Source organism: Coptis chinensis, chromosome 9 (genome assembly GCF_015680905.1).
Source record: "Coptis chinensis isolate HL-2020 chromosome 9, ASM1568090v1, whole genome shotgun sequence".
In the NCBI taxonomy this organism is placed as follows: Eukaryota; Viridiplantae; Streptophyta; class Magnoliopsida; order Ranunculales; family Ranunculaceae; genus Coptis; species Coptis chinensis.
This window is the reverse complement of record NC_141464.1, coordinates 16,831,194-16,853,849: the sequence shown is the minus strand read 5'-3', so window position 1 is coordinate 16,853,849 and position 22,656 is coordinate 16,831,194. Positions and strand designations below refer to the sequence as shown.

The 22,656-nt window shown below is 36.6% G+C and overlaps 1 long non-coding RNA gene across 1 annotated transcript; it reads right to left on the bottom strand.

The window, feature by feature from the left end:
* Positions 1-19,530: 19,530 nt before the first annotated feature.
* Positions 19,531-21,123, bottom strand: LOC147475040 (uncharacterized). The gene is made up of 3 exons (XR_015209339.1): positions 21,070-21,123; positions 19,983-20,113; positions 19,531-19,583 (listed from the first exon to the last, which is right to left on the bottom strand). It is a non-coding gene; the product is annotated as an uncharacterized LOC147475040 (long non-coding RNA).
* Positions 21,124-22,656: the final 1,533 nt, after the last annotated feature.

The window sequence follows — 22,656 nt, the reverse complement described above, 5'->3', positions numbered from 1 at the left end:
TAAACTGGCGATACTAAAAATACCTTTGTCATCACTTCTTTGTTTATAGTCATCTTGATGGCGAGTGAAGACACCCTTTCTGATGATAGTACCAATAGTGAAGATACTCATTCTGACGATAGAACCGATAGCCATAACTTTGCCTTTACTTCTACTAGGACATATCGACCTCAGACCTCCTGGGAATTAGATTATGTTGTAGAAGGAATTCCTTGTCATCCCTTTGAAACTAGTGCTTCTGAATCTGAGCGCGATACTGTTGAAGATACTAGTTGATGGAAACATGGTCTTATCCCATTTTTTTTTTATCAAACGGCCCAATATAGCTTTAATCCAGGCCGCATATTGAATTCCCCATTTCCTTTATCTTCAACACTATGCTGGTACTCGGAGACATACCAAATGTTAGATTGATACTAAGAAAGGCATCATTGTCATTGTTGGCCGAATTGTCGCAGGGTTGAGTTTTCCTCTGACAAATCTCGATCGTGAAGTTTTAAACCATCTGAACATTTCCCCTGGTCAGGGTATAGGTAATTTCTAGAGGTTGATGTTTGTCTGTAAGTATTACAATAGCCACCTCTCCCTAGAAAAATATGAAGCTTATAGAATTAGATTATCCGACATCCTTCTTCACTATAAATTTTGTGAGAAGCACATTGGATATTTTTACCCCAAAAAGCAGTCAAAGAAATAAATTAGGGGTATCCTCCGAAAAAATCGTAAAAGCGATAAGGAATGGACTTTGTACCCTATCATAGTTTTGGGTGATTGGGAGAGTGCCAATACTGAAGCCATTCCTCCTCTGAAACATCAAGTTTTCAAATTTTCAGGTATACTATCCCTTTTGTTTACTTTTGATATCTATATATCGGAATTCCAATCTGACCCAAACCTGTCTGTATCTTTTCAATTCTCCTTCCTCATTTTGATAAGGCTCGTGGGAATTCGAAGAGAGTACTTAAACTTTTGGAAGGAACTGACGAAGAAGTCAATGCCAAGACTGGGACTGATAAAGAATGCAATCCCAAAGATGATGTTCATCTTGCAGACATCAATAATTATCGCGCCCCTTTATATGTCCCCAAAAGTAGGCTCTTCATAAAATGGGTTAGTCGCCACTTCCAACTCAATCTCCTTCAGAAAGTCCTCTAGATGATCCTTCTTTTCTTTTGTCCTCCTTCGCTTTGCATGAACTACCTCCTATTCTTCCCCAAGACTATATTGATTACTTAAATAACAACCTTAAAATAACTCCATACCTTTTTCCACATATTAAAAAAGAAGTTCCTGACTTTTATCAATATCCCTTTTTGCAAGATATATTTGACCAGCATATTTTATTGTATACATATATGGCACCTCGAGTGGCAATAAACCCAAATGTTGGTCACCAATTAGCTAATAAGGGAAAAAAGAAGGCTGCCAAAACCATGTCGGCTAATGCTCCACAGGATAAGCCTACTACTGTAGGAACCGTTATGGTTTCATGTAATGATTTACAAACTGCGAAAACCCATGCGCAGCGGAATAAGGGGTTCTCACGATTTTGGTTAGAATCATACCTTTGATCAACTGTGATAACTCTGAGAATCCAAGCTCTACGAATCAGCAACCTCTTGATCTTTTGTTGTATTCCTATTTTAGAATGGACGTTGTGTGGGTAACGATCTACTAGTCCTTTCTTTCTCTCTTGGCCTCTCTCACTCACAAGATCAGAACCGAATTTGGAACTTTCTTTTCTTGAGCAAAACCTGAGTTTCTCTTAGTGTAAAACGGCCAGGAAAGAGGGGTTTCTTTTTATAGGCTACAACAGGGACCATGAGGAGAAATTAGGGTTGGGCCTCCTGACGGGCTTGGGTTTCCCATGTTCGCCCAGAACACACGGTCCAAGTTCGTCAACAAATGGCTTATTCCACTAAATGTCATTGTTGCATTACCGACGTAATCCCAAATTACGTGTATTACGTTTATGGGCTCCATATTATATGCTCGTTGATCTCCCCGTGTTTAAGATATCGAATGCCCGTTGATTAAGTCAAGTTACTGACTACTACATTAATCAAATTCTTATATCCTTGAGTAGTACCACTCAACCTCATTGTCATGTCGGATCAAATCCACCTGCATGGTTTACATGACAATCCTTATGAGCTCCTCAAGGGGACATCATCAACCCGACTTCTTGCGGGTCATGGATTCCTTCTATAATCAACAACACACCTTACATACAATGTCATTACCCAATCCATCGAGTTTGTTGATTTACAAATGAATCTCACTCATTGATGATTTAAAGCAATGTATAATGCACGTAAGTGCCAGTTATTATATCCGGATTAAGAGGACAAGCATCCATAATAACAGAGGTGTTTGTTCTCTTATATAGTCAGTATAAAGAGAAACAACCTCACTTGGTCTTGTTCAATACACACAAAGTGTACTAGTGTAATCCTGTAGTCAAGATAGACTAATACTAGATTATACTACAACCGTACCAATGGTTTGTCCAAATCCATCTAGGTTGTGAACGTTTACTTATACTTTATAAAATATTGATGATATGATCTTCTGTGTGTCACCACACACCATATTATCTACAACATAAAGTATTAGATGCATGCATATAACTAATAACATATATAATATGCATAACATTTGCCTATATGATTCTCATTCAAAATATAAAGAATAAGAGTTAATACAAAAGTAATGCTTATAGTATATAACCCTATCAGTATGATGTAGTATAAGTTTAATTATATGCTTCATATTATTTGCTTGTTTTATTTTGCTTTTCTTGTGGAATTTGGTATATGAGTAAAAGGTAAAACAGATACATCATACCAAAATTTTCCATTTTTTTCTTTCCTGCATTTCATATATGTTTTCAAAAATATAAAAACCCAATTTTTTTTTATAGTAGAATATATATCCATAGTATAATAAACCATGTATTTCTCGCTCTATATCAAACAACCTACACCCCAAACTTATTTGGGGGTGGCGTATTTTCATCATGAAGAACAAAATATAGGTGTATCGCCATTTTTGCTCATGTTTCTATGGTAATCTCTTTCCTTATCTCTCCATACTTTGAGGACAAAGCATAGTTCTATTTGGGGGTGGTATAGTAACTTTTTGCAAAAACTATATATTTTCTATATAGTATATATAATAAGAGGACGTCTAGAGTGCGTCGGGTGCACCCAAATTTCGCATGCATAGGATTTTCAGGCACACATTCTGAAGGGAAAAACCGGAATAACCGGGTGAAGAAGTTTAAATTGGGTTACTAAGCTGCCCATTAAACAACTACTTGTAGCATACTTTAGTTAAACTACTACATATAGCATATACGTTAGTATCGAACAATAAATGACATACTGAATGTAGTGAATGAGATTAGGCACAGTTGGAAGAGGAGATAGTGTTGATGGAAAATTTGGTGGGACAATTGGAGGAAATTCACGAAGCACCTGTGACCTATTAGCTCGATACATAGTTGCATGTGGCCTTTTGAAAATTAGGGTGCGGTGAAGCACTGTGTTGACTATTGTAGAGAGTCCATGCTCGTTGTCCTTCTATAGCTCGTTATCTTTCCTCTATAGAAGCAAAACTTTAGTGCAAAGTATTAGGAAACCCCGTTACTTGCTTGTCGCACTCAAACCATGTCCTATACAACCCAGGATTAGGTACTTCAGTAATATGATACTCTTACTCACATAGTCAATAATATGATACTCAAACTTACATATACTTTAATAGTATGTTACTATAAATCACATATTCCATAATATGATACTATTCGTTACATATATTGTAGGAATATGATACTATAAAACCCATAATACTTCAATAATATGATACATCAAGTGACATATACTTTAATAGTATGATACTATTAATCCCATAGTCAATAATATGATACTCATAGTTTCATATATTTCATGAATATGATACTATCAATCGCATAATACTTTAATAATATGCTACTCTTAGTCACATATTCAATAATATGATACTCGAAGTTACATATAATTCAATAGTATGATACTATAAGTCACATATTCAATAATATGATACTCTGAGTTTCATATACATTTAAGTGTTACAAAACTGGTGTTGAGATTAATAAGCAATCACTTAAAAGAAGTGATAAAAGTTTGTGTTTAATTATATGATAAAACTATTGTATCTCAAACTATTTTTCCTAAAAAGTCAGCATACTACCTGAGATTGCGTCTAGTTAGTGCAACTTTGTTTTGTATGTCACTACATTATGGATTCCATATAGTAAAGAAGATTTATGTTAAAAAGAGAGTTATGGAGTTCTCACAGGTTATTTTCATACTTGTCATGTGTTCACAGTGCAAACGTGTTACATCAGATTATACCTTAACTGCTAGCATGGCTGAACAGACATAACAAAATGGGCTATTACCGAAAAAGTTACAGCAAAATGAGCAAAAAGACACAGATAAGTGCTTTAGTTTAAAAAAGTTTTCAAGCGCTTGTCAAGTGCTTCAGATACATACATCGTGAGCATTATAGATTTGCAATCATAAAAATGTCAGGTTATATCTTACCAAGCTAAAAGTTGCAATTAGAAAAAGAGAGAAAAATGTTAGAATACATCTTACAAAGAGCCATCTTACAAAGCTATAACTGTGTAGAAGTTCAAAGTTGAACTTTGCATTACACATTACATTTTTTAATTTATGTTTAGGTTTGAGAATCCAGACAGAGTCATTTTCAGTGTAACAATGGGTTCCGCAGTCAAAATGGTTGTTTTCTTTCTTAATGACATCTTCACTGCATTACGAAGCCATCGAAATCCCTGGCATCTCTTGCATTTCAAATACTTTTCTCCAATATTTAATCCATACTTGGTAGTCTTAACAGTCCTCCTCCCCTTACAGTTTTTTGTATTGCATTCACAGTTTACCCAAGGGCACTCGTTCATCCAATGGCCTGGCTGACCACACTTAAAGCATTCGTTTGTTGATGAGTTTGATCTAGAAAGTTGATCAGAAATAACTTCATCCAACCATTGCAAATAACTTCGACATGAATCATGTTGGCCCTTCAAATACTTCCTTCCTGGATTGCTTGTTGTTTGTGATTTGCCCAACAATCAGATCCCATCACATGTAGCTTCTTTACAGCGAGAGTACATAAATTAACACTCAATAGTTGAGTGTCCAAGTTGATCACATACCTGACATTCAACCTGTGGTGAACGAAACATATACTTCTCATTTTGAAACTCATGAAGATAGCGACAATGAACAAATGTCTTGATCAGCAACTAATGCAGAAATTAAACTTCTTAATAGGTTACTTCAGACCAATTGCTCAACGAAGTTCAATTATTCAAGAATTACTAATCCATGAAGGAAGGAAAACCTTGACACAACCAACAAATTTTTTCATGCTTTTTATACTTGATAAATTAAAATTTATCTCTTTTAACATTTCAAAGATCAAATTCTTCGTGCTCTTTATACTTGATAAAATTCGAAGTGAAGAATGACACTCAATAACTCAAAATTTTCTCTTATTTTACCCCTAAAACTTAAACTTAATCAAACTCATGAATTTAAAAGGAAATTACCTTCATTTTTGCAAAATTAACGTGCTCTTATGCTTGCTTCGTGCTTCTTATGCTTGATTGGATCTTATGCAGTAGCAATAACTGATATATATATATTTTTTAAAAAAGGTAAAAACCCTAAACCCTAACCCTAGATGTTGATGCTGTTTATAAAAGAACCGAAAGGTAAAAGGAGGGACGGGTTATACTGTTGGAGCATACGGAAGGAACAAATGCATTGACCAACTTATATTAAAACAGTAGATGTAGCATACTCCAATTAAGCCACTAGATGTAGCATACTACTATTAAACTACTATATGTAGCATACTCCTATTAAACTACTATTTGTAGCATACTCCCATTAAATCACTATATTGGATTTAATAAGTATTGCGAGCGATGACAAAGTGGTATAGCTATATTGGAATAAAAGTATTTTCCAATGCGTACATCATAATGAAATATGTCGATGATAATTTGAACGCGATAACGTAGCCGTAATTTGAATGTGAACACTCAAGTACCACACATACCTGTAATTTGAATGTGAACACTTAAGTACCAAATATAGTCGTAATTTCATTTAAAAACATAGTCGTGATTCAAAAACCAAACCACAATGTTTAGGCATTGAAACACAAACTTAAACACTTAAGTGCAACCCAAGAGTGAAACACCAAACTACGTTACAACCAGTCAACCACAATTCTCATATGCTATTTATTGTATCATAGACACATGCTATAATGATTGAAAGAAGATGAGGGCTTCTCACATTGTGTTTTTCTGCATTTTGATTTACATTTCTTTTCATACTTATTTGTCCTACTTTCTACTATATGAGGCCCTAGTATATATGCTATTATTTGATACTAGGACTACCAAATGGCATTGAATGTAGTAGCCTAGTTACAATTAAGTAGAAAGTCCATTCTCTTTTCTCTTATTTTATGGCTGTCTCCATCAAATGAAGTCCAAATGTATGTTAATTACTAATAAGAAAAGAAAACAATACAAGTTTACAATTTGATATTATGAAGGTCAGCTATACAATACATAATATTTATATTCTACCTAATATAACATGAGCAGAATACTTATGCTGTCATTTTATTTTCATGTGCAAAGTACTTATGTTGTACCTAATCTAACTTGAGCAGCCATCTAACTTTTTTTAAAAAATAAATTAAATCAAAATAAAAAACAAAGGCTCTATCAATAAACACGCCCTAAATCTGAAACAATTATATACCTAAGATACATGACTTTTCCAGAAAAATTTCGGCAGAGTTTCCTCTGTATTTTCAACATTTTATAAATATAAAAGACCTGTCATAACCTGAAAATTAAAACAATGTACTTCTCAGTCATTAACCCAGCTACTTAACCGTCTCGACGAATGCCAGAGCAGTTAAATAACCGGTTGACAAAAATGAGATCACTGCAATAGAAAGACTTAGTACGCCAAAGAACTTAAATGTCTCGACTAATTACAGATCATCCAAGCACCTCGTACAAAGCTATTACCGAAAACACAAATTAAATATATACTTCTGTGTCCGATAGCTATCAAAAGGTTTACATCATTAACAAATGGCACTTACTATACAACTTTCTAAAAGAGAAACAAAAGAGGTCCAAAGATAATACCTAGGGACCTTCTGAGTTCTGATGGTACTTACATAAGAACCCTCCAATTGGTTTGTATAACACACATGTTCTGGATACTAAAAAACATACTCTATCTAAGAATTGATACACGATATCCAACTTGCGACATTACAATTGATATGACGAAAGTAACCTCTAACAAAAAGAAAAAGTTTTCTCTTTTTACCTAGAACTCTACCCCACATTACCTACAACAGTACCACATTAACTATCCAACATAGCACTTCCATCACACAACTTACACAGATATGGACATAAGTTATAAAGTTAAATCATCCAAAAACAAGTTTTATTCCTAAGCTTAGCAACCTAGCTCTCATTCCTGTAACAATTGCCTCTTTGACCTAGTTACTTTGACAGGTGCTTGTTTTTTTACATCCTACTGCATTGGTATTGCTTCCTCCTGCTGTACTGGTACCGGTTCACGGGATCCCAGCACTGCTACTGTGTCAGAGACTAATGGAAGCGTAGCACCTAAGGGAGCAAGACATGGAGGCATAGTTAGAGACCTAATGGGAACTAGTATAAGTGTTATACAGCTGAAGCTAGGTCGTACAAGAACAATCTTACATAAGGAATTACAAGCTGTTCTTAATGGCTTGAAATTATGTATACTACCAGGTAGGCTATAAGAAGATAGAGATTGCAACTAACTCGAGATTCTTAACAAGAAATAAACCATGCCATGGTCTATTGAAAATGAGGTGATAGAGATTTGGGAGTTAATGCAACAGCTTAGCCAAGTGAAGATTGTTAATTTTTTTTAAAAAAAAAGTCTAATAGAGCAGTTGACTTTTCAGCCTCCCTAAGGGGTCCAGAAGGGAAAGATAGATCTTACATGTAGTAATACTGTTTATGTAGGAAATAGAAATAGGTTGTTATTAGCACGAAAACATAAAATATTCATTAAGTGTTAATAGAGTTTCACCAAGTTGTGTCGGCAATGCATTTGTCTCTTTCAAAGTCTTCTTTTTCTGTGAGTATTTTCTTTGATACTTTTGGTATTCCACGGTGACGTTGTAATCAGGTTGGAGGAGCTTTGAAAATATTTTGAATTCATGTCATTACGACTTGCAATAATAAGATGCTTCAGAGTAGTGTGGCTTATAAAAGCCCCACGCCGTGACGATAACAATCTCATTAGGAAATTTAAAATTAATATTGGTTAGACAAACTACCTGGAGTGACATCAAGTGAAGAATGTCCGGGTCGTCGGTGCAGGCAAGTTTTATTTGGGAGGCCATCTTTAATTGCTTGGATTTCTCTCTGTTTGTCCATATCTGGCTTCTTCTTCACTGGACCATCTAGATAGGGAAATAATAAACATTTTAGATGATAAGTCCTCAAGTCTTTATATCTTATAAAAACTTCAGGAAAAATTTAACTTTCATGATACACAAATAGATAAGGATGATAAGACACTATCGACTTACCATCCATTCCACAATCCCCGGTGCTTTCCACAGTAGTCACACCAGGAGGTGGAGTTTGTGGATGACAACCTGTTGAACCTGCTGCCTCATCGACGGAGATTGGACCTGCTTGCTCAATCGTCTCAGAACTCTTTTTCACCAGGATATCTATATACACCACAAAATGATATATATTAAAAAGGTAGATGAAATGGGCGTATATAAAACATCTTCTATTTAAAGAAATTCACACTCTATAAAGCAACAACCTCTATTTTAACATTCTCTACACAATCTTAGACCATCACTTAATTAACTCCCCATAATTGGTCCATGTAAAGACAAGAGTAGGAGTACTTCTCTTTTTTTATTTATCAAGGCAAATTCAAACTTTGAAGATGGTAATAAAAACACATTAAAGTTGCTACGACGAATAGACTTCCTTCTCCTCTCTCCAGTGCGCCTTTCGTGTCCACAGAATTAGGGAGTGCCTTAGTGTTGCAAAAGGCAAACATGGCCAGGGCCCAGGAGTCAAGAGTGACGACACCCTACTTCATTGGAAAACCCTATTTGTCACACCCTCCCATGATTTTGAACAGATAACCCCTGAACTCCTTGCCAAGAGCATCTCCATTAACCTCTAGTGAAATTGTCTTTTCATAATTATAATTGTAATTGTTTATTGATTTTAATTATTATACACATACATTACTTTATAATATAATAAAACGCGGGAAACATGTTGCTCAATACTTGTTCTCGGTCACTTTTAGTGGATTCTTAGCTTCGGCATAGCACCAACCTTGGATAACATGTAAAAGCCTCAAAGGTGAACCTATGTCACAAGAAACTGCATCCAACACACCCTGTGTTATTTTTCCAAACTCATTTTCAATGGAGTAATTATGCACACAACCAAGTTTCGAATTTTTAATAGAGCCCAAATTAGCTGATCAGAACACTGTAGAAACTACATAATCCTCTTCAAAACATGCACATCACATGAAATGAAAATGAAAATAAAGAAGACCTGTGTGGTGAAGAAACTATGTATACATTCCAGTCTAAACATTCCCAAAAGTTTACCACTATAACCCAAGTGCATGAGCATGGATCACAATCTAAAGCATGGTTTAATCCTAGGTACAAAAGCAGTTTCTAACTTGCCACCACAGAATGAGCATGGTTTAATCCTAGGAACATAAAAACGTAGGGCATACAAATTGTTTTGTGTTATAAGATGTAGGACCCCATCAAGATCACTAGCCACAAATCTACCCCTGCAGATCTCTAGCTATAATATTAAGGCTACTTTGCTGTCCCTTGTAGGACCAACCGCATTCTTCTATATATCCGAGTGCTAGACAAGTCTTCAGCCTTTTTATTTTCTTATGGCTATCAGCTCCATTTTCAACTGTTAGGACCATGATCGAGCTGTCAAGTAACACCCTGCCTGTCCATCATGATCCTGAGTAATCAACTTAGGCCCTAACACTCGTCCTCGTAAGACTGCCCATGAGTTTTAAGTTTTATAGTTGACCTCTCCGAAGGTGTCAACAAGAGACACATGGGCATCCAAAGAAGCAAGGGTGAGCTAAAACCCCGCATTCCATAATGGCATAAAAATAAGACTCTAAGGGCTTTCAGGCTTAGCATCTAAACAAAGACACGACCCATATTCTTTTCTGTTTTCGGTTAGTATTTTGTTTTTTCGGAATCAGAGGAGCAGCCAAAGGGGCACCTATTTGCATCTGAAAAGCGGTAGAGTCCTCCCCTTGCTTTCGGGTTAGGAAAAGACTCTAATCTCACCATCTAAAAATTCGAAGAAAAGTATACCATATCGAACGAAGACCGATAGATTCCTAATCTGAGGATTGATTGAGCTTTTTGGATGACTCTAGGGGAAAGCTAGAGTCATGGACAGTACGAGACACTTTCCTGATTACCCTTTTCCACCAATTGATACAGGACCTTTGGCTTAACAACAGAAATGCTTTACCAAAGGGAAGTAGGTTCGAAAAGGCTTGTCCCGTCTAGCCCAAATCAGCTTCATCACTAGTTGCAATAATGAATGCTAATGGCCTACAATAAAGCATTCTATCATGATAAAATGGTTTTTCCTACTTAGTAAGCATTTACCTGTAAGAACTTAATTCCTAGCAATGCAATAATGGATAGTTGCAACTCCGTAAAATTGAATGTAGTAAATATTTTCTTACATAAAGAAATATACGTCTGGATGTGGATGACATATAGATATTCTATGGGTCTATTTTCTTCTTTCTTTCTTATTCAATTGATAGTTTGTGATCGAGGGCGGTACACTGAACACTAATATGAGATAGGTTGCAGCTATAGTCAGAACTCCAACTAGGCCAATATATAATAAAACATGAACATAACTCTTTTTCTCTTTATATATAAATAAAATATAGGGTAGGGCTTTTCGCCTCCTCCAATATCTGATACAACCTAATTTGGGGAGGTTTCTTTTCTTCCTCTCTTATTAGTATTAATGCCTTTACCCGGAGGCCTTCTTGCACCAGCTCTAATAGATAAAAGACTGTCTTAGTGTATGTCCCACGACAAAAGAGACCGACAGTAGTTGGAATCATCAACTTTATCGATCGCGGCCCTTTATGGGCACCACTATATATCCAATTTTTACGAATCTAATAGCCAATCTTGAGGGAAACCCTGAGTGGGCTCATTGTAGATGAACAAGGAGCCTTCATAAAAGGTAGGATGATTTATTACAATTCACCGTTTGGAGTCTTTTCACTCTGCGGGGAGAACCAGCCATGTTAATCAAACGTCGACATGGCGCATATACACGAGTCGACCTTTTAAAAATGAAGCGAGAAAAGAAATAGCCTTTCTTTGAACCTCGAGAAAATGGATCGAGCATGCATAGCTAATCAATCTATTGAACCCTTTTTTTCGGAAGCGGGGATTCATCCATGCGACCAAGAGCTGGGGTAGGGATGCCCGTTATCCCCTGTAAGGAGTTAGTGGCGAAATGTTGAGCGAGCCCTCAAGAAAGAACAACGATAGGGGAAACTTATGGGACTAAAAGAACGGGGATTTCGGCTCCCCCGATTTACCAATTTGTTGATGACACGTCATCATAACGGGTATAAATCGAGCCACAATTACCTTTTACCCTTTGTTTTCTTTTAGGGGAATTTATTATTATTATAGTAAATAAGATTCTATTTTTGAATGTTCCGTCTTGGATAGGGCATTTGATTAAGGATACTAAACCCTTGAGAGTCGGGGATAAAGCTTTGGTTCCTAAGACTCATCGATAAAGCGACTTTAGAGCATAGTTACGTCGGGTAGAAGCGTAAGGTGCATCGAGTCTTTGCTTGATCCTAAAGAGAAAGAGCTAATCCGAGTTTGTAAGGAGATTGTAATTTCCTTCTGGCTTCTACCCTCGGATGAAAAAAGTGCACGGGTAGAGCAAGAACTATGAGCGGGTAGACCGGGGATGGGAGTTGGCTATGAGCTAGACTAGAGGGAAGGCTATGAATCTAAGAGCAACTAAGGCACAAAGAAGAAAAAGACAGAAGAAAAAAGAAAAGCATCTTAGCTTTCTTTGGTTTCGCTTCCAACTAAGGCTAAGGGACATGGATAGTAAACCTGATAAAAAAAATGCCACCCTAGTGAGGTGCAATGCTGAAACTGTTACCAGTAAACCTTACAGAAGTCGGAATGGGATCGGGTAGAGAACTAGTCCCTTGCCCGGGCAGGATTGGAGGGGGTCTATTAGCACAGGGACATACCTATTAGAAGAATCCCTACGACATCCTTAAGAGGCTCAAAGATCTTGAAAAAAGAACGAGTGAGAACGTGTCCAATCTCTCTTGCGAGGAACCAAGTGAAAAAAGAATAAGGTAGCACACTCTTTGTCGGAACGAAAGTGAACTGGATTTGATGACAAGATGCTTCTGAATAGTCCTATAAGGCTGATAGACAACAAGACTAAAGAAAAGAGGGGATATGTAAGAACATATTAGTATGGATCCTAGGGAATCACGAACCAAGGGAGGAATCTCACAAGCCAATTGTCTTGAACATTGTCTTTGTGGAAACTATTGCCCTAACTAGAGGGGGAATATTGAACACAAACATGTGTATGCCTTCCAAAAGCCCTTCCCATAGCAAGTAGATTCTTTACTTCTCAATACTCAAGACTGTGCCGTGGAAATCTAACCCATACAAGAGCATGACTTTGAAATTGTTTATCACCAGAAAACTTAGGTGACCACTGATTTAATCTCAAAGATCGAAGTGCCTTATTCCCAAACCCTATGGTAGTCACTTTCATCAGAAAATGTTACCATGATATAGCCTCTACCAAGAGGGGTTACCAAATATTATTTTTTGGGTGCCCATAAAACCTTAGTGATGATTAAATTTTGATCTTTTGGAAGTCTAGTCTACCTACTAATGCAAACTTGCAAAAGTCAGGACCTTTATCCACTTCTTTAATTAAGTTAAGTTAATACAAGTTGGGGTGTACTAAACCCTATAAATTTACTTTTTTTAAAAAAACTGCACCATCAATAAATTTGAAAACATGTTTACCTTTGCGCATGTCTTGCGTATCATATTCTGCATGCATTGAGGTCAAAATGTTGTCAACCGGACTCGAAGAATTACCTGCATAACCAATTGTCGCAAATTCCAGCCCGTAAGCATCAATGATAATAATTACTTTGGGAATTCAATTCTTTGATGCATATATGTATTTAAACAATTCCAGGTTACCATTATGTATTTCCAGCTCGACTTGGGGACTACCACTAGCAATGCCTCCTTCAACATTCTCTACACATCAGTTCAAATATGTGTTTATTCATTTACACTAAAGAGTACATCATTATTTCGATAAAACTGTACATCACAACCTAAACTTACCACCATGAGAAGCAAGCAGTGTTGTAGTCAGCAACATATTTTCAACTAACAACCGAACATTGACTGGAGATGGGACATTAACTGATTCGATTACTACATTGATCCGCTCACCTTGTTCATTGACTTCTATGTCATTAGTGTTGTCTTCACTTTCATAAGTTGGTGCTAAAAAAGGATTAGACTCACTACTCATGTCATTGGAGCCTTCTTGAACACCACTCACACTCTTATCACAATGCATATCTTCACTTACATCAGCATCACTCCCGGCTTCACCAGCTCTTACTATTTCTGAATGCACGGCAAGCAAATCTTCTAGGATTACTTGCTCAGTGATACTCTCGAAGAAAGGCACAAGCAATTGAGCAAGGCGGAAAGAGCGCTTCCTCTGCACCAAAACACAAAAACAAATGCAGTTTTAGGTTCACAAGATATACATGGATAACTATCCACATAACAAAGGTTGAAGTTACTAGCAAAAAGAAGTTTTAAGGGAAATCTCATCATATCATAATCAAGCTACTTTATAAAAGCATGCATTCTAAACAAATGTTGTTAAGAACATGCATTCTAAGCAAACGTCATTCTAAACAAAAACATAGTAAACACACGGAATGAATTCATAACATATTAACCTCTTCAGTCAACTTATCCCTCAGTAATGCCTAGTGAGGGTGCAAGGGTCGAATTGCGTGACACTGTGGCTCATATATCACTCCAAGTAAGCTGCATGACTTGCCTCGGTGAACTCTACTTGTTCCTCCCCAGTACAGTCAGACGTACACCAGATTTTCCAGTCTGCGCATATTTCTTTGGACGACTTCCAGGATTTAGGATCATCTCTCCACCTAGGAGGTGGATCCGGTATGTGTTGCTTCCGCCCAAACTGCCTCATGCATCTTTTTGGCATATACCTCTCTACAATGTCGAAGTGTATAAGCCATGTCGATATGGGCTTCGTATATGAAACGTTCAAAGCAAACTGGGGAGCATTCACCCAGGCGTCCCATGGCTGCCATATTATCTAAAATAGCAAACATCATACCAAGATTAGCATATACACTTTTTTGGCATTCACATTCACACATAAATAAGTAGTGATCAGCTCCAAACAACCTAATTGCACTGGTTTTTTACGACGTGGCTAATTTGTTTATGCATGACATATATCAAGTATAAATGCATATCACTAATACCTAAATATCTACTTAAGACAACCATTGCATGACTAACCTTATCCGCACGTAGCGTGTCCATCTTTGCACTTAGATGCTCATACGTGAGCTTTGAAGGTTTATATTTGACGTGTTTCCACCGGCAAGCAGCTGGGAATTTAACAAAAGTAGGACACCTTGGCTGACACATACGAATCCTTTCGTAAAACCATGCCTAGAAGCAAACATCCACAATTACAATCCAATATATAGTTAATTAATAAAGAACGGTCCATAAAAGAATTTGAAGCTACAGTGTTACAACACTTACCAACAGTAGAGTTGAAGAGGTAGAAACGTTCAAAACAAAATTACAGTCACTTTTGCGGCCTTTGTTATTTTCTTTACGACGAAGTGATGCCCGCATGAGTGACCTGAATAGGAACGCAAACACAGCAGTACCCCAAGCATACGAGGCACAATTCTCCGTATCGGTCAGGAATGGTAGATACTTTGTATGCACATGATAACCTCCTGGCTATAAAAAAATTGTGCTTCCAATGAGGAATAACACAAATGCAATCACGCATTGTGCTTCGCTCACACTAGGGGTGGGAATTTGGCCCTAACGACCCTAACCCGGCCTTGACCGACCCGACCCTAAGCCCTATAAAGCCCTAACAACTAATGCCTTCTAGGGCAGGGCCGGCCCGACCCTAATGCCTTCTAGGGCAGGGCTAGGGCTAAGGTTCTGAAACATAGGCCCGACCCTAATTCAGCCCTAACCAAGCCCTAGTTATAGTTTCACATTTTCACTATAAATATATGTACCATAATTGTCCAACTCTTTGTTAAATATTTTCAATTAAAATAACATTGTCCTTTGTAATTTATCACTTACACCCAAGGGTACTTCCAATAACTTGTCTTATATAACAAAAACTTGTCAACGTATCTAGTAGCCATGAAGAACAATGAGCACTAGCCTAATAAAAAATAAGACTTTATTCCTTTGATCGTCAAATCAAAGTCTAAAACTTATTATTCTCAATTTATTTTCCCACTTACTTCTTATAAATTATATTTTTATTCACATCCAAGCCAAGTCTAGAACTAAAGATTTCCGTCCACACCATTAAAGCGAAATACAGAGCAGACATTTGTAACACAAAAGCCAAAAAACAACCTTTGTCTGAAAAATAGTATTTGTAAAAAGAAGAAAATATATAGGCCCGGCCCTAAAACCCGACCCTAAAGCCTTTAAAGAGGGCTTAGGGTAGGGTCAGGGCTTGAGATTTAGACTTGTGACCCGGCCCGACCCGACCCTATGTTGACTTTAGGGCCGGGCCGACCCGACCTTAATATCTGAAGGGCTTTTAAATGTTTAGGGCTGGGCTAGCCCGACCCGGCCCATTGCCCACCCCTAGCTCACACCTGGTCGTCGGCGTACGAAGGTAGTTTGCAGCCAACACAATTTCACTGATTTCCCTCTTACCTCTGACTCTCGAGGACTTAGGCCTAAATATTTCTTAAATGCTTCATGAGCGTCCAATTTTGAGTTGCCCACAATTGGTTTCCCAATTACATTTAAGCCTAGAATATAGGCAACATCCTCTACTGTAATTGTTGCTTCAAAAGTTGGAAAGTGGAATGAATTAGTCCTTGGTCGCCAACGGTCAACCAAAGCAGATATCAAGTCTCGGTCCCCATGGAACTGGTCTATTTTTCTCAGGTGCTTGAAGCCCAAACCTGCGACCATTTTCTTTTGGGCATTAGATAATATCCAGTCATTTACCTTTTGATTATGCTCATGTGTACGGACCACTGGTTGAACCTGTTACTCATTTAGACAAGTTATTGAATGTTAATTAATAGAAGCAAACTGGAAACTTATAATTAATAAATAGTTGAAGATAGCTAGTTACCTCTCCGCCCATGAGCAAAGATGATATATGATAATCTTGTAAGTATAAATGCTGCATAATTTGTAGTTTGTTGTCCATGCTGTAGGGTGTAGTAAGAGGTAGATTAGTAGAAAAAAGTTAGAGCCTAAATAATTAAACTAGAACAGTTCATACAAGAGATAAGAGATTAAACAAATTGCACGTTACATGGATTGAATATCTTATGATAAGGTAGTTAAAATTAATGAAGGGAAAGTAATGGCGGGACTCCTGATTTCGTTATTTTTAGTACCAAAAGGTGGTGATCTTAACTCCATTTCAGTATAACCAAGGCAAAACAACAAGCAGATACTCAACCATCAACAAGGAACCATGCAATTGCTAAGAAATAAGTAAATATTTGTTTACTAGGCAATCCATATACTAACTTATATAACTGCGCACATGAATAAAAAGCTTATATATAGCTTGATACTGACAATATCAAGGATACCATAAGAATGACCTTATACGGATCATTGGTTTCTCTAATCCCGGGGTTAGCTTGCTCCAATCCATGCATAGGTTGTCTCGTAGTTTCTTGAGGTGGGATCGCTGGTATCTGGAATTTGGTAGTCTCTTTAGTCATAGGATTCGTTTGTTCAGTTTTCTTTAATTCTTGCTTAGGTTTCCCTGTTGTATCTTTAGTCATAGGATTCGTTTCTTGAGGCACATGTTTCTCTAATCCCGGGTTAGCTTGCACTAATCCTAGCTTAGGTTTCTTAGTAGTTTCTTTCGGATTCGTATTCTCTACCCGTAGTGTCTTCAGTAAGAAGCTTATTATCCTCTAATCCCGACTTATTATTCAGTAATGTTGTATTCACTTCTGGTAGCATCACTGGTATCTGTAATTTGTTAATCTCTTTAGTCATAGGATTAGTTTCTTGACTTAACTTCCCTGTACAGTATTTCTGAATATTTGTTGTTTATGTAGTTATAATTTGTTAATCACTTCAACTTATAGGTGCTACAAACTAATTTTCGATCTATCTGAAACACTATGATCAACTCCCTAAGGTTGCATACGCTTACCAACCGGCGTCAGTGCCTATAACAGCATAGGTAATTTTTTTTTTATGGACAACACCTAACTAAAATCTATTATTACTTTAAATTCTAATTCCTCCCCAAAACCCATCAGCCAAAACCAAAATCTCTACATATTAAGTATTTAATTCTCTGATCCCACCAATTGTTTCATTCTATCCTCACCTTACCGTCGTCAACTAAGTCATTCTCTACCTAGACACTACAAGAAAACAGGTTATTAGCCACGGCCCAAAACCGTGGCAAAAGACTTTTACCCACGGTCAAAATCCGTCACATGACCGTGGGCTTTTTGTGCGTCGGTAATAGTGTGCCCACAGTCATGACCGTGGCAAAAGCCAACTAATAGCCACAGTCATTGCGTCGGTCTAAGTCCGTGGAAGTCGCGACAAGACTAGTCCGTGGGAAATCCTGGTTTTGCCTACGATCGACAATTGGGAAAAGACTTTTTTAAAAAAAAAAAAATTAGGGCCAATGTCACATTTCAACCTGTTTCTACACATTTTTTCTAATTAAACAACCACCAATTGTCCACAAAACTTTCTACAGCCTCTTCATTACACAATTATTAACAATTATTAAAAGATAGTTAATAATAAGGAGAAATACAAGTTGTTCAATTGAAAAAAAAAATTATAAGTTACATTTTACTATAAAATAAGATGGACTTGAACACACCCATCTTCATCATCTAGCCTTCACGATACCGTTAAGGCTAGTCTAACCCTTTATGTTCTTCAGGCACTTCATGCTTCCCATCATCATCACTTCCATATGGGAAACTAACCTTCATAGCATACAAAAAATTCTTATTTAATTGAAATAAATTCCAAAATAGTTGTTGCAAAGATTGACCAGGAAAAGAAAAAAATGATTCGTCAATGTACATTAATCAAAGCCCTCCAGTAAGTCTTTATTATGATATCAATCCAAATAATGAAAAGAGGAAAATGAAAAGAGGAGATATCATGCATCTCTTGTAACTTCTGATTGCATCTTACATAGTTACATGTAAACATTTTATTGAAGCGTCATAGCATCACAGAAGAAACCGGATAAAAAATCAAGGAATTTACCCGAGTAAAGTTTGGAAGCACTTGTTTCCCTATCTGTTCAAGAAAACCAACACAATCCCCTAGTGCAAACACATCTTCCACGAGAAGGTACCCATGACCACTCATCCGCACCAATCCTATATTATATCAAGATAAGAAAGCTAGGTGGACACAATTTAAAGATGATCGAGAGAAGGAAGATTTCAAGCGACAATCTCACATATTAGATAATTTACCTTCCACTTTCGGTGCCTTTGGATGATCTGGATTCTAGAATGTTCCACATTAATCACGTGTCTCAGTTATAGACTTAGAGAATTATAGTTACTAATATTACTTTTTTATGTAAATTCTAACAATACTTAATCAAAATCGTTAGAGTTCAAAATAGTAATCTGTGGCAACTGGCAAGGTATCATTCAACACAAGAAACATTTTACTTGTTCAATTCCATAAAACACTTAAATCAAATAAGCATTGCTCACCTGGATTTTCAGAGAGCATCAGATTCAATAGAAGCTTTCCACCTCCAGTTGGAATCGAAACAAGTAGGATTACCTGTAACCATCTCTACAACATCACACCCAAGTGCCCAAATATCCGAAGGCACTTCTTAATCGATTATGGTTACATATAAAGTGGAGTACCATCCAAATTCTTCTTCTCATGGGTTTTTGCCAATCCAAAATCCGGATAATGCAAGAATACATTGTGGATTGCCAACAACCCTACTTACAACTTTTTAACTGTTCTCGAGCTTAGCTTTGGCACTAAAACACCTACATAGAGAAGACAAAGTTACAACTACAACTTGAACAAAAAACAAACAAACTGAAATGATTGAACAATAAATAACACTCCTTTCGATACATATTAGATTGGGCTTAGTTTCTCCAAACATCCAAGCAAACAATATAGCCCAATTAATCGAACCAAAAAAAACTTCCAATTTCCACACTCCATAGTTCTCAAGAAGCAGAAATATAAAACTGTACAAACACACAACATTTGATTACACTCAAAACACAAATTTAAGCCAAAAAACTAAAACTGTTCACTCAAAAGCAAATCGCGATTTTTTCGCTTACTAATCGAAGCGTTGATGAGAACACCAGCCCAAAGTGGCAAGTAGCACATAATAACTTAATTTAAACACTTAATAATTTAAGAGAGCTCACTTTCAGTGCTTAAGAGATAGAGAGGAAGAGAAGCAAGGTTTTGCGAAGTTCTTTGGATCTATCACCTAAGAGCAAGGGTAGCAGCTACCAATTTAGCGTGATCGACCCCCATTCCCCTGGACTAGCCAATTCTGTATCTAAAAATAATGAGAAGATATCCATGTGGTATAGACGTATATTACTATAGATTTATAAATCATAACAACGGGTTCTCGTAGCAATGTCTAAATACAGAACAAAAAATCTTCATGTAATTATGTAATATAGCATGGAAAAAGACCTCAATTTCCATAATCGCTATCAAGAGTTCTGCAAGCAAGTACCTAAACAGTACAACTATTCATTCTAGGATTCCCACAATGTAGTACATTAACACGTTCATGAAAAGTTAAAACTCAAAACCATGTAACCAACCCCGTCAATTCAAATGAACCTGCAGGTGCAAGGTGCAGTCCCATGTAATTGTTTATCAGTTTATCACTTTACATCGAGATATCCATATCATATGTGAACCAATTAAATAAGGGAATTAAATAACTCATGTACTATCTTTGTTATTGTCAATTTGTCATTGGACTTATTAGGTCCCCCACATACTCACAGAGAACCTCAGGGAAATAGAAAAGATAGACAGACAAAAAGATAGACAGAGAACCCAAAGTAACAACACAACTACTTACCTGCAAACAATATCCATCATAAATTCTCAGATCATTCAAAAAATAACCAAAACAAATAGCAAACTTAATTCTCATAAACTTGATTACATGCACTGAAGTGAGTGTTATAAAACAATAGATCAAACAAATCAAAAACTTATTTACATTCAAATTCCAAAATCAGTACCAAAGAACATGACTAAGAACAATCATTCCACATTATAACATACAAACAAACAAACAATCAACAGCAAATAACCCATGCATAGATCAAGTTCTTAAGCAGTATAGTGTATAACATGCTAACATCAACATCAAGTATGCTCTTCTTAAACCAACACATGCTAACAGTAGATTCTTTGTCTATTAAAATTCCCAAACTTAACTAATAGAAAATTAATAAAGTGAGCACCGAATGAGGAGCTTACCGGATTTTGAAGTTCCACTTTTGATCAGTCCACTCCGTTACAAACCTTCCACTGGAATTCAACAAAGAAATGAAACCAAGAGAATGAGAGAGAAAAAAATTGATTTTTCAATCGGTAAAAAAAAAAATCAACCTTTTTTAATCGGTATAAAAATTGGTTCGAAATCGAGATTATTTTGTGTCAATTACTAGCGTATCTACAAGTTTATTAATGCACTGCGTATTTTCAATATTCATGCTTATCAACAAAAAGTTCAAAAACCCATCTTGATAACAACGTAATCAAGACATTGAAATTGAAGAAGTTCACCTTACTAACCCACGGGGTTTTAGAAAATTGGAGAAGATGAGAAGAGAAAACTGAAATCAAGATGTTCTAAGAAGTTAGGGTTCTTGAGAGAGTTTTTTTTTTTGTTGCTGAAAAAGAAGCACCGAAAAAGAATAAGGGGATGAAAGTTCATCTCGTTGTGTTGAAGAAGAACAATTTCACTCTAGGGCTTTTTCTCAAGTTCATTTTTTTTTTCTTTTTAGAATCGTATGTTATTAGGTAAAGGCCTACGGTTCTTGACTTCACAAGGTATCCAACAGTTTAAACAAGCATCGATCATTAAGCTAAGTAGTGTTTAACTGGAGGGCTAAAGGATGCAAAATTGGTCCACGGTCCTTTTAGGAGTAGCGACGGTCACAAACTGTTGGGTATCCAGTGAGGGTAATTGACCGTGGGTAAAAAATCAGGGCATCCGTGGCTAAAAGCTCATTTTCTTGTAGTGAGATACTCATATTTCCCACAAAGCAATAATCTTATGAGGTCGGTAATCTAATTACTGTGACAAACCACTATTTGAAGCTTATAAATAAGTAAAACTTAGAAAAAGGATGCATTCCAGAATGGGGAATAACTGCTTCTAATCTAATTTTGAATGGTTTCGACTCGGCTTCATTTGGTGATTCTAACAAAGTTGCTTAAAAACTAAACTATTTACTCAGTGATATGCAAACTTCACTAGAAAACCAATTATTACTTGTTTCCTCCAAGCCAAATGCAGATACCTTTGCATGTGAATGGTATGGACGTCCCCCTCCCTCTAAATGATTAAATTAACACATTTTGATGGCTAATAAGATTGCCTAAGGGTGTATCATCACCTAACCTAGGGCAGATTCATGGAAGAAAAAAGGAGTTCCAAACATGAGACAAAAAAATTGACAAATTACAAGATGGTCATACACATCCTAGACTGAGAGTCAAATGATAAGGATGCAAATGAGGCATGCTACACAGAAAACTAACTACTTAGAGATGAAACTTGTAGGTAAGAGAGAAAGAGGAAGAATAAAATAGAGAAATTAAATAAAGATCACTTGACCTAGTGGAGAGGCCAATTTTTCCTTACCCATAATCGAGATTCTTAGACTGGTGCAAGAGAGGTAAAGGTGAAGGACTGTCACACTGTAACCATGATCACAAAAGAAGAAGTAGTATAAATGGAGTATCCATTATTACCTAAAGCAGAGCTAAGGGTTTCACTTCCCAATCATTAAACCTCCATCCCACCCCCACAAGCCAATGTGGGAACCCTGTAGAAGC